Here is a 17,170-nt window from a genome sequence, read left to right as displayed (position 1 = left end):
GGAAAAAATTCAAATGCTTCTGCCAGTATTATAATCCTATATTCCACTTTCGCTCCCCTTTGAGGAACAAAGGATTTATTTCTCCATCTGTTAGGAGCACAGCCAGCAGACAACTCTCAGTTGTCAGTCCCCTTTGGGGATGCCTCTGATGAAAAGGAACCACCCTGCCAAACATCACACCTCCTTCCCAGGGAGGCTGAATCCAGTTTCTTGCCTGAACTGGGGAGATCTCTGAAGGGTCATGCCATATTCAGAACAGGTTTTCTTTAGACTAAACTGCAGCCTAACTTCTTCCTCAGCTCCTCCTTCCTCCTCCCCTTCTCTTCCGCAGATCATCTCAAGACCACTCCCCTGTAGACCTCCTACAACCTCTGTCTTGGAGTCGGCTTCACGGGGAGCCCAAGATGAGAGCATTCGCTTTTGCTTCTCTTTACAGAACTATAAAACTGTTCTTTGAGTTACATAACGTGGCCAGAATGGGCATGAAAATTAGTGCTCTGGCAGGTAGTCCTGTTGCCTCTTCTTGCCTTGAAGCTCCTGTTCTGCTGACATCTATGCTAAGTATTTCCACAGGGCACCAAAGCACCAAAAGCAACAGCAACAGCTACAGAAAATGCTATGGAAAATAAAGTTTCTTTCTTATTTTTCAACAGTGATGAGCAGCTATACCTTCAATTTTTGCTCTCACTGCATTTATATCGGAGTCATCTTTCCTTGCCAAGAGGACATTATTTAAAAGAAATTTAAAAAACCCATAGTCAGTCCCCTCCTCTCTTCAATGCACCTCCCCACTGTCAGCCTCCTCACCTCTACTTTGGGTACTCCCACGTGCCAAACTGCTGCCTTTCCGACCCAACTCTTCCTTCTGCAACGATGATAGATTAGGCACATAAGAATTGTAGGAGAAGAATAGAGGTTTTTGTTCCTTGGTATATTAGTTTGCTCTGTAAAAGGTCCAGAGGACTTATCACCTTTTTGTGCATTGTAAGGACAGCAAGCTTTAACAAGGACAGCTAAACAAGCCTAAATGCCCTTTTCATTTCCCCATGTTCACTGTCTCAAAAACAATTATTTTGGTGTGTAGAAACCTGCTTTAAAATGCTCTATTTTTCAAAATGTATTCATACTAAAATTGTACTTAAATCACTCTGACGGTTAGGAAACACTATCAGTTTTAATTAAGATACTGGAGAAGCCAAGGTGATACTTGAGATGAGGGAGAAAGCAAGCATACCTGTGTGGCTGGTTCTCTCCGTAGTCAAGGAGTAGCACTTTTAAGGAACTAAAAATATCCTCATTCATCTCAAAAACTGCTTTTTCATTTGCTCGTAGTGGAAGAAAAAGCCACATTTTTGGATAACTGGAAATTCATAAGCAAAGCTAAAAGGTCACAACTTCTATCATTTAATTCATTTGAAGGAAAATGCTCCAATTAAAGTAAGAACAGTTCAGACTTTTTTCAGAGTTTGAAAACATTAGCCTGAGACCCAGCCACCAGATTAAGTGTGGAGAGTATAATTAACCAATTAAGTACTCATTTGCAGGGAAGCACCCAGCTGAGGTAAAAAAAAAAAAAAAAGGAGGAAGGGTTATTCAACAGGCTCTCCTTCCCTATTAGACATTATAAGTTGCTTTAATAGTTCTGAGTTTATGCCAGGAGACTTAGGAGAAATGCTTTTGCAATATAGAATTTTAAGCTATGTTACATTGTTAATTCTGTTTCTAAATAAACCTAAACCTAAATGAGTCTCTTTATTTTATGCAGAAATTTACCTAAACAAAATGTATTTGGTAAATGAAGTAAAAAGTAATATTATTTTTATTATCATCTCAAATGTTAGGATGCTGAGTGACTCACACAATATTGAGCAAAATTGTCACCTTTAAAAATGCAGGCTAATCAGCAAAAAGCACTCCACTATTTTCTGATAACTGGTGACTGGACACTGCTCTTCAACCAGGAAAAGTAGCAGCAGTTTCCAATCTGATAACTATGTCGATATTAACTGAGGAAATCTAAACATCAGTAGCATGAAAATAAATGATAATTTTTATCAGAATATCATGGAGAGATTAAAAAAAATTCACTGGGTCTTAGGTCTAACTTCTTTGAAGTTTTCCAAAGTGATAAAAAGTAATTACTGATGTTTCAGAATATTTACTCTGATTGCCAAACACTGTTTTCTATCAGATGTTGCCTTGTCCTCCATCTTACCAGTGAGCTTCACTCTCTGAACCTCTGAGACTGAAATGGTCAGTTGATTACTGATTTGCACACCTCAGTTGTAAGGGTTCAGAAAAGGCCTCCCCGAGATGTGTCACTTTGACGTGTGGATTATTTTGAGCTAAAAGGCAACAGAAACTCGGTAAGCTCCAGAGAAACTACTGTCCCTCCCTTAACTACCGAGGAGAATTTAAATTGGGGATTTTTCCCAGAAAAAGAGTTATTACCAGAGCAAATCTTACCTGAGTGGCCCCAACCATACACGGCAGGGCAAACATCAAATTACCAAACATCTGCTCCTCTTATCCTCTTGTGAATGACCCTTCTGTCCTTGGAAACCCCAGGCTCCTACCCGATTCCTTAGCTCAGGATGGCATCTACACCTCCTCTTCTGTCTTTGACTCAATCATGTACAAGCAGTCTCTGACCCTCTCATGTATGTGGGATTCTCATACATACAAAATTAAATTTGATTTTCTTCTGTTAATCTGTTTCATGTCAATTTAATTCTAGAAGGGTAAGAGGAAAACTTTCTTCCTCCCAACAGTCATCACTCAACAATTTCTTTAATAGTTACCAATTTTTAATGGCAGTCTCATTTTTCCCCCCACACTTCCTTACTTTTCCAATAAACACATTTTACTGGAAGGGCTTGTAATTACCATGAACAATGCAAATTTGACCAATGCTCCCCACCTTTGAACTTGCACATTTACATTCTTTTATAAAACGTAAAATGTTGCAGAAACAGGACTCTAAACAGAAAATAATTTAAATATGGCAAAAGGATTAGGATCACAGGCAATTAACTAATAAAAACTCTAAAATATTCTCTTGTTTACAAATAGTTTCATTCTCTTACATAAACTGGCTCACACGTATATGGACTTTATTCTAAAAATAGCTTCTTCTAAGCATAGTTATAGAGCACTTTAGTTTATTAATTATAGTAAATAAAAAGTTACTGCAGCTTTACTTATGACTCCTAACTGTAGCCTGCTGAAATTGTCAAATAACATATTTCAAGCATTAAAAACACACTTATTGAGAAAGATATTATATTTGCCATTATCAATATAGAATAACTTTGTAAAAAGGACAATACACTCATAAATGATTGACTGCACAAGGAATTAATAATCTCAAAGTAGTTCAAGAAACATCAGAAAAGTTAGAGAGAACCATAAACAAAGGGGGCTCTTAACTTAATAAAGTTCTAAGCTTTTTCATTTAAAAGTCTTCAATTTAAATGTGATTTTCTCTCCTTTTCTTACCATTTCTACAACCTAAAAATAGACACTGCTTTGTTAAATATCCGTTTCTACTAGATGTGCACTATTTCTTAGCAGAAGTTCAATGTATATTCATTGACAGAGATAAGACCAACTCAGTTTCTTGAAGCACACGAGGTTTGATACATGTTTCTCTGGATACACACTGGGTATAATTCAGCTTTGCAAAGATCAGATGACTCTAGAAAGTTTCACGCTCAATCTCCCAGATCCCTGGAGCAGCATAAGGCCTAACAGCAGAGAGTGAGGCACAGGAAAGGCACCTGGGGAGCGATGCAGTTTGTTAGGTCTATGTAGTTACAGCCTGAGTAATTGCAGGGTGCCTGCTACAGGAGCAATTTCGTTTTCTAAGTCTCTAGGGCCCTGCAAACAAGCAATGGATCAGACTAGCCACCAAGGAAAGAGTTCATGCTACACAGCCCTACAGATGGCAAGGAAGGCAAAAATAACCAAGGGCAGGAATCAATCTCTTTTATGACCTCCACTGGAAAACCAAAACAACATTATCTGGTACAAGACTAAGTGCCCCACCTTGGGAGAAATGCAATTGTACCAATTCTCTGAAGCATGAAAACAGCTCAGTGGATCTTTGGTTGAATGATACCTGGCTCCTAAGTATACTGTTGGGAGAAGGATGCCTCATCCATGAGTGAAATGTTTTGCACCATTATTTTCTAGGTGAGTGGTGGAAACAAGTCTGTTTCTGTAATAAGTTTAAAAAAGAATATATGCTCGTTTACTAATATTGGTATTCAGTTGCTAATTTGTCAATATTCTTTCCAAAAGACAGTCTTCATTTAAGCAATTCCATTTTTAAAAAGGGATTGAGTCTATCCAATACTTAGCATTAAGTTAGCTTAACCAAGGAAGCATGCATCTAAAATTCATCTTCTCATAGAGAATGACTGTGTTGCAAGTTCTTATTAGTTAGGCAGTTAGTGTCCAATCAAAACTCAGACAAGTGAAAAATGGGTAAGATGAAAATGAATTTTATCTGAACTTGTTTCCAATGATTACATTTTAGATGTCATAACTGCATGTAATTTATAAAAAGAATAAAGACTCTTACTGGAATTGTATTAAAATCTTGCAACATGCCAACACAGGAAGGAAGCTAAAGGCCCCATAAAATTAGCAGAGAAATGATTTTATCTCATCTCCATTCAAAGTCATGATGGAGGCCAAAGAGAATGCATTTTACTGTTCTGTCCACTGAGGTGATTAGGGAAATTTTCTTAGAATTCCGGGGAGTCAAAGGGACAGAGTCTTTTGGATAAGCAAAGTACAACCTAATGAGTTAAAGGGCAGTAAATACAGAGTAGAAAGGATAGGAATGTTGATAGACATACTTTTCGGAGCCGTAGGAATGTCTTCTGTACAGATCTCTCCTGTGTTAAGAGTCAATAAGTAACACAGTGTTATTTCCTCAATTTTAACACTTAGGGTCATGGTTATAATGACAAAGAGAACAATTACCTGGGGAAAAAGGAGCACTAAAATAAAACAATTCAGTTCTATGTTGGTAAAGAGAGAAGTCCAAGGAAGAACGTTCGATCATATGTATCTTCTTCAATTACTTTACAAAAACTTGGAGCAACTTGATCTTTGAGCGTTATACAGTCATTGCTACCAGATTTTATCTGGGGACAGTTTTACTCAAGGCAGCTGATCTAGTAACCTCTGTCTCTTGATCTACAGCTCAGGTAGGATATTTCAGAGGGGTTCCCAAGCCCAATATCTTTTTTTTTTTTTTTTTGGATCTCCACAACCATACTTTTATGTTATGCTCATTTAAATTATTTGAAAATAAGTAAGAAAACCCAAGCAACAAGTAGATTCTAGCTACTTCTGTTTGATACTAGAACATTAAACATCACATCGATCTAAGGGGTTTCAGAATAAAGGGGTAGTCTGTTCCTGGTAACAACCAACCCAAAGATAATCTTATTGTACATAAAACTAAGAAGGTTTATACATCCTTTCCAACCATAATACCAAGAAACATTTTTGCGAGGTGAAATATTTGCACAGAAATATTCAGAAGCGTTCTGAGGCATCAGTGTTGGAAAATCATGCTGAAGCTGAACTGTATTGAGAGTAGTCTCACATCAGCATTTTGATACTGTAAGGGAGAAAAAGTCACTATCCCAAAATATTTCTTTGGTGCTTGGCTTATTTCGAGCTGAAAACAATAAAGTCCAAAGGACTCAGAAAGAAACTTTGACTCCCCTCCTAACTGCCTAAAAGAATTTAGATAGAGGTCCTATTCCAGGAATAGAGCTATAATCACATGTATCTGCAAGGAATATGGGTGAGGTGTGGTGGGGGAAACTTGGCAGGGCCCAGAATTCAGAGTCCTCTCTGTGTCCCATTGTCTCTTCAAGGCCCCCAAAACATTTGTTTACCATTCATTTAAACTTTTCCATCTCCATGTCAATTGCCTTCCTCCCCTTTGAAGTCCCAAATCGCTACCTTCAACATTTACTTTTGTCTTTACTTGAAGATGGTATTTAAGGGGAGGATTTTGGCCATTTTGATGAGTTACTCAGTTATCCTGGGTCCCTCTCACATACAGGCATTTTTAAACTTTTGTTTGATTTTCTTCTGTTAATCCATCTCATGTCAACTTAAGTCTTAGACCAGCCAGAAAAACCTAGAAAGGGAGAGGAAAATTTCTTCCTCTCTGAGAATATTCACCTGAGGTTAAGCATTGACAAAGATGAGAAATATCAAACACAATTTAGTTGAATTACTTTAAAGACTTAGCTTTGTCTCACAAAGAGACTAAAACCATTACACATCTTTGTGTAGCAATAGTACCAAGAGCAGCAAGAGGAAGAGAAATAATGGTATAACATTAATAAGTAAGGCAGAAAGAGAAAGAAGAATGCCATATCACTCATATGTGGAAACTAAAAAAGGAAAAAAGATGACACTAATGAACCCATCTAAAAAAAAACAGACTCACAGACAGTGGACAATCTTGTGGTTACCAGGGGGGACGGGGGTCAAAAGGGATAAATTGAGAGTTTGAGATTTGCAGATATTAACTACTATATATAATAACAGAGAAAAAAACAATATCTTCTGTATAGCATGGGGAACTATATTATCTTGTGGTAACCTATAATGAAAAAGAATATGAAAACAAATGTATGTATGTCTGAAGCATTACGTTGTACACCAGAAATTGACACACTGTAACTGACTATACTTCAATAAAAAATGTCAATAATAATAATTAACATTTAACATATAATAATCCAGGCACTATTTTAACCACAGCACGTATTGACTCATTTAATTATCTATGCGGAGTAATAGGAACTACTATTGCATTCTTTCAAATAAGAAAATTTAGGCAAAGAGAATAAATAGCTGGCTCAATATGACAGTTACATAGTGTCAGAGTTGGGATATGAACCCTGGCATTCTGATACCAATGCCAATACGAAAGTGAACGATCTGGCTCAGATGTGTCTAGATGAGTAGTAGACATTAAGAACTTCTAAGAGTAGAGACAGGTCCCAAGATATGGCATAACTGGCTGACATCCTAAAGTTATTGGCAACAGTGAAGATGGACTCAAAGTTAACAGTAGATACCACTGTAGTGGTAGTTATCAATTACTTCATATTGCCACAAATATGATACCTATTTTCTTATCTTATAAACAGTATATAGCTCATCCTATGCTTAATTAAACCATGTCATTACCTTTATAACATTTAAAAAATTAAAGAACCACAATCAGACAACCGATAAGATGACATAGCTGAATTTGTTGGTTTAAGCCATATCGGTAATATCTATTTTTATATCCAAGATTAGAAGTCAGGTAAGCCATATCTCTATACCTCTTTCGATCATGATTTGTTCTTAGTACAAATTTATATCTACCTGCCGTTACTTTTTGTTGTTGTACTATTGTACTATTCATTGTCACTATCCACTGAGCCTTTCTAAGAAAATAAGAAAATAAAATAAAAATTTACTAGATGTGATGTCACACAATGGTTTAATTTAAACTGTAACAAAAATCTGACAGTTTTTTTTCCTGTGGCTTACTGCATCTTCTTAAAATATGCTCCCTGTAAAGTATACTTTTAAATTATATTCTGAAATTTCAATAGTCTAACTTCCATTGGCATTAATGGAAACTGCCCTGCTGAAACATCACATGATGGTTGTATAATGTACCCTGCAGTCTCCAGTGAGTAATATGACCTGCAATATATTGATTTACTCATTTCTGTACGAAGCTGCACAAGAAGAACCGTTAATGCCTTATTTTGCCTAGTTATATTATTTTCTGCTTCAAAGTGAAAAACAAACATCCCTCCTATTAAAATTGCAATTTATAATCTAGGAATTTTTATTAAAAGCAATGGCCTCATAAATGCCAATATCGAATTCTGTCTTACTGTCTTACCACATCAAGGTTAAGGACACTGTATATCAGCCATGATTCCATGGCCATGGAGTAAATAAAGAATTTACTCAAATACAAAACACACTTCTGAAGTATAAAGCTACTAACCTGCAATGTTTCCTCTCAGGTTTACAGATCCAAGATGCATTCCGTAAACACTTCTACCTTGCTTAAGAACTTTCCAGCTTCTATATTATCTTTTTATGTTCTTAGTACCTGTAAAATTGTATTCATTAAAACACAGATGACTTGCAAAACATTAATAGTGAGTCAAGAAATCTATTTAATTCTCATTTTTACTCTATTCCACTTTTAAAAAGAGGTGTAATTAATTCCCTCTGAGGGAATGTTAAATCAAATACATACAGAAAAATCATTAGACAACTAGTGTTGCAGTGAAGACTGCCAACAAGGATGTAGGTTGAATGAGTTGAGAATTAAATGGGCTGGGAAGCATGGGTTAGGGATTTCATGAAATATAATTCTAGAGAGAAAACTCATTTTAATGATAAAAATACCTATATGACCCTAGGTCTATGAATGTCAAATCACTCAGCATAGCATGAGAAGAGATGAATGAAAGATGGAAGAGTGATGGGGTTCAAAAATTCTCTGTTGCTAAGAGGAAACCCAAAGCCACAACACTGTTCCATACACATGATTCACTTTAGGGAAATCTCAGAGAAAGAGACGGAGAACTCTGTTCCTGTGAGTCACATTTATGTCTTGTTCCAAGGTTCTTCAGTATTCCAGATAGTGAATTCATGCTCACATATTAAATAAGGAGCTTAGTAAGCCTATTTATTAAACAACCACAACACAAAAATTATTTATGCTCATGATCGAATTGTGACAGATTCAAAATACCAAACTGAAAAACAGAACAATAAAAACACTAATGGAAACCTAATTTTCAACAGTTAATTCACTTTCTTGATAGTTGCCTACTGTATTTATTTCAAAAGTCTATTTGTGTGTATTTGTATTAACCAAAGAATTCTTAAATGTACCCTAAAAAGAGGGGGAGTTTTCTAGTGTTTTGGGGTAGGGATGATAGTGTTGAAAATGTATATATAGTCTTATTCATTGAGGGATTTCAACCCAAAGATAGTCTTGCTGTGGATCTGCTTATGTGTGCATGAATTAAATATATATATATATATAACTAAATATTGAAATTACTACACATTTTCTCTATCTGTGGTAACAGGTCATAAGCATACAAAAAAAAAGATATGCATTTGATCCATTCAGAGCATATCAAGGGTTAATTAACTCAATTTCTTCAATAATTTTACCTAAGAGGGATGTACATTTAACAGAAAAGGATTTAAAAACTTATTTAAAGCAAATTTACCAAATTCCCTTGGTCATTCCCTTTAAACGCTTAATGGCAATTCAACCTAAATTCACTCTGTCATTCATATTATGTAAAAAGTTCTTTATATAGGGTTAAGCCAATTTAATCTTACCTCCCACTGAGAAAAAAAAAATCGCCACTCACAATGTATCTGGAGATCCTTCCACTTCTCAAATGCCCCAAATTAAATACATGTATTTTTTCCATATCATCATAGCTTCATATATTCTCTAGTTCTGAGGCATTACTTTCTAATTTAATTTTCTTTATAGTCATTTTTACGGGTATAATTTATTGACCCTTTAAAAATTATTTAAATACAGTTTATTTTTTAATTAATATCTAGTATCTTCTCTTCTACAAAGAATCGTAAACCTACAAAATTTGTTTAAAGGATGTTGTTACCATCTACCATGTTTAAAGCAGCTACTGCCAGTCTCGAGAAAAAAAGAACTGTCTTCTCTCCTGAACACAAAAGCAGTATGTACAAATCTAAATCACATCCAATTAAAAAAGAATGATGTGTCAGTTTCAGACAGTTACTTGCCATCTGTTTATTCTTCAGGTTGGCAAAACTTGAAAACTAGATCTCTTTCCTTTTTCCTAACTCTACTTCTATCCTTCTGTAGCTATATGTCTCAATACTCATTGGCTCAAATATCTTAATAAATTATTCTTTTCAATTATAGTAATGATTATTTTAAATGAAATTTAAAACAAATTTTATAGATATAAACCTGCTGCCAAAAATTTGTTTTAATCTTTAGGCTCTAAATTATATTGCCTTTGAGCAACTCAATAATAAATGGGTTCCAGTTACTTGTGGCTTCCAGAGTGGATCAATTTAATGAATTCACAATAACTATTTGAAGATCTTTGATGGACAAAAAGTAGTTTTAATAAGATAAGAATGATGCCATGGCATTCTCTATTAAGTGGTGTGTGTGTGCAATCAGAGGAAAGATTGAGAAGGGTTGGAGAATGGATAACTCTTTAACAGGCAAAGTGGCTTTAATTTTACCATTTTTAGGTCATATGTAGATGTTCTCCTGTTTATATGAAAATGCACGTCTTCCTTAATGTGGTTTTGCAAGCATTTGACTTGGAGGAAGATGAGGAGAGATTATGGGAAATTAGAAGAAAACAACACATAGTAATTTTGTGTTATGCTATGTACCAAATGATGTACACAATGAGTCTCATTTTAATGCAAGGATCCAATGAGGCAAATACTATTCACAACTGAAAATCTGGTTTCTAGAAACTTTCTTTTCAGTAGTCCCATACCCCTGTGCCAACCTATATTACTTGAAGGACAGACACCCCATTCAACCTCTAAAATATAAATAGACATTTCTGAGTTTTCTTAATCTCTTTAGAAAACATGAAAAACTTTTTCTTAAGATAAAAGATTCAGATGGAAGACATATTTCATGATCCTGCTGTGATCGATCTAAAACTGAGTAAGGCAAGCATCCTAAATGTCCATGAACAGATGGCTCGATAAAGAAGCTATGGTGTATTTATACAATGGAATACTACTCAGCCATAAAAAAGAATGAAATAATGCCATTTGCAGCAACATGGATGGACCTAGAGATCATTATTCTAAGTGAAGTGAGCCAGAAAAGGAAAGAAAAATACCATATGATATCACTCATATGTGGAATCTAAAAAAAAAGAGAACACTAGTGAACTCATCTACAAAACAGAAACAGACTTGCAGACATAGTAAATAATCTTACGGTTACCGGGGGAAGGAGGGTGGGAAGGGATGAATTTGGGAGTTTGAGATTTGCAAATGTTAGTGACTATATATAAAAATAGATTTTAAAAAGAACAGGTTTCTTCTGTATAGCACAAGGAACTATATTCAATATCTTGTAATAACCTTTAATGAAAAAGAATCTGAAAATGAATATATGTATGCATATGCATTACTGGGACATATGTCAGAAACTGACACCCTGTAACTGCCTGTACTTCAATTAAAAAAACAAAACCAAAACCAAAATGGAATGAGGCAGATTTCCCTATGTGCATGATGGAATTCCTTTTGTTACATAACTGTCACATTTGACAGTCTCTACATTTATTAATTTTCTTTCTCTCACAACTAAGAAATTATGTATTTCCTAACATGCTTCCAGGATGCCCTTTTAATTATAATAGTATAAATAATAATATTTTTTCCTCCTCTATCCTTTACAGTTGTAAAGGCACAAATCCTTTAAACATCAGGGTTGGGGTTATCATCAGGTTTGAAAACCAGGGTCATTTTCCCAGTCCGCAAATCACACACTTGCATCCTTTCCTCCGCAGCCTCAAGTGCAGACCACTGCGTGACTATGAGCTACACAAGCTGGAGCTCACAGGAGATATAATCAGGAACAAACAAGCTGTTCTGCACTGATATAACCTACGCCATAATTGGAGTTTGATTCATAATCAGAGCTTTCCTGCAGAGAACTTCAGAGATGTGAAATTCTGGGATGATAACCGAAAGTGCTAGGAAGCAAGGTAAGGGAAAAGAGCGTGTCTTTTTGCTGTCGTGTCCGGTATTTTCACCTTAAATATCTTTGCCACAAACGTTTTTGCTGCAAGCATTTTTGCTGCAAGCATTTCTGCCAATTATATGCCAAACATATGAGCAATTAGGCAGTTTTGCCATAAAAGATGCAATAACTGGTTGACAGTTTGGTTTCAACTGGTTGGAATGAGTTAGCATTTTTCCCAGTTAGTGACATTATTGATGGTTTTATTGAGCTGACAGGTGGCAATAATTTGCCCCAAGATTTTTTTTTTTTTTTTTGAAATTTACTACATTCATGGAGAAAGAGGTCAAGGGCTTTTAAGGCACAGAATTGAACCCACATTTTCCTTAGAACTTTAGACCCTCTATCAGTGGACATGTGACAAGATGCTAAAAACAAGCAACAGTGCAGAAGGTTTTCACAACACAACACAAAGCTCAGTCACAAGTGTGGATCCTAGTATTTGGAATCTGATACCTCTCTTACTGAAGAAAGGAATTTTACTGAAAAAGAAAAAGTGTGATGCCCAAGGAGGAGATGAATCAACAAGCAAAAACATGTGTACTACCATGAACCGGACTTCAAAGATGAGTGCTCAGGTACAAACCACAAAGCAACATCAGTTATTATGAATTATTGCCATGACTCTACACTCATGTTAAATGAATCCAAATATTTGTACTTTGCAATAAAGTCTTTTAAATTTTGTTATCCATTTTCACATTTCATCATGTTGTTTTTAATGTCCCTCTCTTTTTTTTTTTTTAATCTTTTGAGACACAATTGCTTAATGGCTCATTAGTAATGAGGCAAAAATGCTTGTGGTAAATATGTCTATGCCAAAGATGCTTATGGCCAAAGTACCTTTGTTGTCATAGTTCCCTTTTCTAAATAGGAAACAAATGGCAGTAAATAAAATGCAAAGCCAAAAACAGCAGGTGTGTCCCCCTGAGGTTTGGTTTGGTTTTGTTTGACTACTGCTCCTGGATTTCCTACTACGCAGCACTCAAGAAATCTCCTGATTCTACCTTTCCCATCATGGAGTTCACGTTCAGGTTTACGGATCTCTCACATTCTACACTGTGACCTTCCTGGGAATCTTACCAATGAGAAAGCCTTACTTTTTCAACTACTTAATCATTGCTTCAGGTATTTGTTCAGCATCATTCTGGATATATGAGAACAGGAAAGGTAGAGAAAAAGAAGTAAAGGTGTATTTTAAATGCATTTAATTTCATCTGCCATGACTCAAAATGCTTTCATTTTGTCACAGACATCCAAAAATAGAATGTACCTAAATCTTTAAACTCAATAACAATAAGGAAGAAATCTCATCTCAGAATATCTGTGTATTTTTGCTCTTTCTGACTATTAGAGTGCTTAGGACACTATTTCAGCTCCCTAACTTGAAAGAAAATACTGTGAGTATAATCGATTACAATAAGTTGCTAGTTTTGCAATGATTAATTCGTTCATTAAATAAGAGGTACATTTACCCACGGTGACAAAGGAAACACCCACATCCAAATGATGAGTTGTGTTGCTATACACTGATCAGAGAACACAGCAGGCAAAGGCTGTCAGAGAAAGGGTGAGTTAAGGGTAACACTTTGATTATAGCTTCCTGATTTTTAATTACAATTACATAGAAAATTTGGAATTGTTCTTCATAGAGAAGAAAGAAAGTAGCACAGAATTACAACAATATTTACTCAGCAGCCTTTTAGAATAGCTCTGGGACTTTCTTTTGACACCTATATATACATCAATTTCTCAGAAATAAAGAATAGCAAATTGTTGCTAGAGTGTCTAGGGATAACATTTGTAAATTATAATTATGAAAAGGAAAAAAAGAAGTGATTGTTAGCATAGGGATGACTATTTCTTAAGGTTCATTTTCTTAAAATGAAGGTTTAAATAACCTAGAACAAAATAATAAACCAGCCAGGAGAAAAAAGTAACTAACTTTAAAAATAATAAACCATAAGTGATCAATTACTATATTTTCTGCCCCTAAGGTAACCAATATATCACTTATTCTTAGCTCAGTCATAAAGTGTATCTTCTATAGTGTTTCAGTTGTATTACATTGTAATACTATTAGATTTACCATATCTTGAAAAGTAAAAGCTACTTACAATAATAGAACACTAGAACATTAGTAATCATAATTAGTATCACTATGTTTGGGTACAGAATCCTTTTTTACCATTTTTTAAATTTAAGTTCTATATATAATGAGAGAAATAGTTTCATACTGTATCTTTTGGGAGATCAGTATGTGTTCTATTTGTGACTCTTACTAGTTCATTTTATTTGTAGTTATAATAGTAACAGTAATAGTGTGTCTCTCTGATGACAGAGTACTTGTGAAAAGTCTTCATTTATACACAGCAATTTCAATTTCAAACAAGAATGATTGTTCAGTAAAATTTAAAAAACACAGATTTGCTACATTATACACATGGGCATGTATAGAGATTTCTTGGATTTATGTTTATTCACATATATGAATGTGGATAGAAACTTATACAGAAAAAATATATTTGTTTGAAAAACTGAAAGGCAGTAATCATGGAATTTCCTTCATTACCACAGACTGGAGCTGTAGGCAAGTTATGATTATCATTAAGAAGCCACATTTTTGCAATTCTTGACTGTAATGGTTTTCCTATTTCCAGCTGCCACCCTGTTGAAAACCTCATCCCCCGTTGCCTTCCATAGTAAATCATGCCCGACTGCTCGGCACCACGCTCTATAACTTGAATCTCTGGGCCAAAATATTTACTAATGATCACTCTTCCAAACAGGGATAATCAATAGAGCCTACAATTGTTGCTCTGATTTGGTTTTTAAAAACGAGCTGCTTTTCTGCCACTAATTATGTCCTGTTTTAAGCAAATACAATCTTTTCATTGGCCTTTTCCTCTAAAAATTAATTTGTGCCCCTAGAATGCAGCCACAATTTATTTTTTTAAAAAGAGTTGCTTTGAGAGATACAAAGTGAATTGAAATCCCACGGACAAGGTGTTAATACTGAATAAAAAGCTCAAAAGTAAAAATTTTGAGCACCACAAAAATGCAGGAGACTTCAGGCTTTGGTCTATTGTTTCCTTTCAGTCAATTCAATTTTTCTCTTTTAATTTTTTCCCAAAATATTTTCTATTTTCTTCTTATAATTTTTATCTTATTATCAGCTTTCTTGTTGTATATAACACATAATGAAAGGCCTATCAACTATCTGAAAGACTACAATGTATCTGCATTGAAGATTCTGTCCTATTTTGAAAGGTCCGTTCCATTAAAAGGTAGCTGCTGTCACTAATCTGGGTTAAACCCTGCCAAGTGCCTCTTGACCCTGAAAAGTTCAGAGTAAATTTCGCACTTTCTCCTTGTTCCCTGACTTGACCAATCTGACCCTAAATGTGCTGTTGATTAGAGCACTGTCATCATCGGGACAATGTACTAATCAGCTGATTGTTAATGGACATCATTAGGCAATTCACTGCCACATTAAATACAGGAAAACTCTATACTTGTAATTTCCTCCAGAAATTTACTTAATTTATCCTTATTTTTTGTGCTTTACAGACTGAGAATTATCACACAAATAATAACTTTCTCATTTGTGCCAATTTTTTTTCAACAAAAAATTTCAAAGGCATTGAGTCATTTCAAAGACAATGTGTTAAGGCTCCAGACCACATTTTTGAGACGTACGCCATCACTGAAAGGTAAATAAACCATTTCAAACACAAAGGTGATAGTTATCTTTTTTAAAAATTTGGAGTAGGGGTATAATGCCATGAAAATTATTTTTTTCTCGAGTCTCCATATCTTTTAGCTATCTTTAAATTATAACTTTTCCATTTAGTCCATTAGTAAAACTATAGTATAAAATTGAAAGGAATTTTATAATAAGTTTTTCTCTAACAATTTATTTACACCAAAGGTCCCTATTTTGATCTCAAACCATTTCCACATTAATATCATAGATCATACACAATTAGACATGAAAACTGGAGTTACTCCACACGTAAGCTGCTTATATTTTGAATTGTTTAAAAGTTAGAACTTGTGAAATGCTTATTTTTAATGAGATGTTATCTCTGCCAGCTTGTACCTTTGTTTACCTAATTCTTTGTGAACAAACAATGTCAAGACACACTTGAAAACTAAAAAAATTCTATCTGGGACTATTTTATACAACTAAAATAAAATGAATTAATGTACTATCTTACTTCCTTCCGAACGTTTCTCTCAATCGTTACTTTGGGGATCAAGCCATGAAAAGAGTTTTGAGTTCCTACAGCCTTGTTTGCCATCTCAGAAACACATAGTAATGTCCTATATTATCTTAGCTACAGGAATCTTGGAAAGTGGATGTTATTGTTATTCACAATTCACTTTAATGAAACTAAGTTTCAGAGTTTCAATTACTTGCTAAAAAATGTGGAATCAAAATACCAAGTACTAGTTCTAGAATTTAAGCTCAGTGTTCTCCAATGCCCAGTATCTTGTCCTCCCAAACAAGCTGCATTCCCAAACAGTCTAAGCCAGTGTCTGCACAGTATTTGTGTTAGAAAAGCAGAGAAAGGAGGGGCACAGGCCAAAAGGCAGGAAACTACACATCTTGTAAACAAAGGGGGGTCCTTGGGCAGAAAGAGAAAAGCAGGAACCTCCAGGCTGATAAGAAATCACAGATTTTGAGGTGAGGAGTGTCCTGGAGGCACAAAGGTGGGAAAAGGCAGGAATCTCTAGCATTTGAATGTAACCTTTTGTTCCCCTCTGGAAGGTGGAGCTGGGATGGAAATCAGGGAATACAACCTCAAACCCTTCCTCCCCAGTGAACATTCCATCCATTCACTTTTACACTCTATTTAACCAACTTGCCAAAGAAACTCAGAGCAGCACTCACCTGCATCTGCCCGCTCTTTCTCTGAGAGTGTCCTATCACTTAATAAATCCTCACTTGACTTTCTTGACCTCCTTGTGTCAACTCTGAATTCTTTCTGCGAGGAGACAGGAACCTAGTCACCTGCAGTGTGTGAAGTGGGCACTGGTTATAACAGCAAACAGTAATCCAATAAGAATAGATAATGGCATCCATTATTATTAGTAGTATATTATATAAGGCTGCCCCTCTGCACTCAACACCATTTCAAAAACACTGAAATTAAGAGACTACTTTAGATTTTAGTTTGTATTATCAGTAAGTGCATGTATCTGTTGCCAAAAGGCCTTTTAGAATTCCTTAGAATAGATGTATTTTGGAAGAATTTTATATGTTACATGATAAAATTAAGCCATGTTTTTGCAGAGTATATC

General features: G+C 35.2%; 1 long non-coding RNA gene across 1 annotated transcript in view; it reads right to left on the bottom strand.

The window, feature by feature from the left end:
• Nucleotides 1-17,170, bottom strand: part of LOC140696905 (uncharacterized) — a 96,952-nt gene that overhangs the window by 66,871 nt on the left and 12,911 nt on the right. Inside the window, exon 2 of the long non-coding RNA XR_012073558.1 lies at nt 16,761-16,880. This is a non-coding gene — a long non-coding RNA (uncharacterized lncRNA). The remainder of the gene's footprint in view (nt 1-16,760; nt 16,881-17,170) is intronic.

Source organism: Vicugna pacos, chromosome 6, assembly GCF_048564905.1.
Source record: "Vicugna pacos chromosome 6, VicPac4, whole genome shotgun sequence".
Lineage (NCBI taxonomy): Eukaryota > Metazoa > Chordata > Mammalia > Artiodactyla > Camelidae > Vicugna > Vicugna pacos.
Note: the sequence above shows the minus strand (reverse complement) of the source record. Positions and strands in the feature narration are given on the sequence as shown.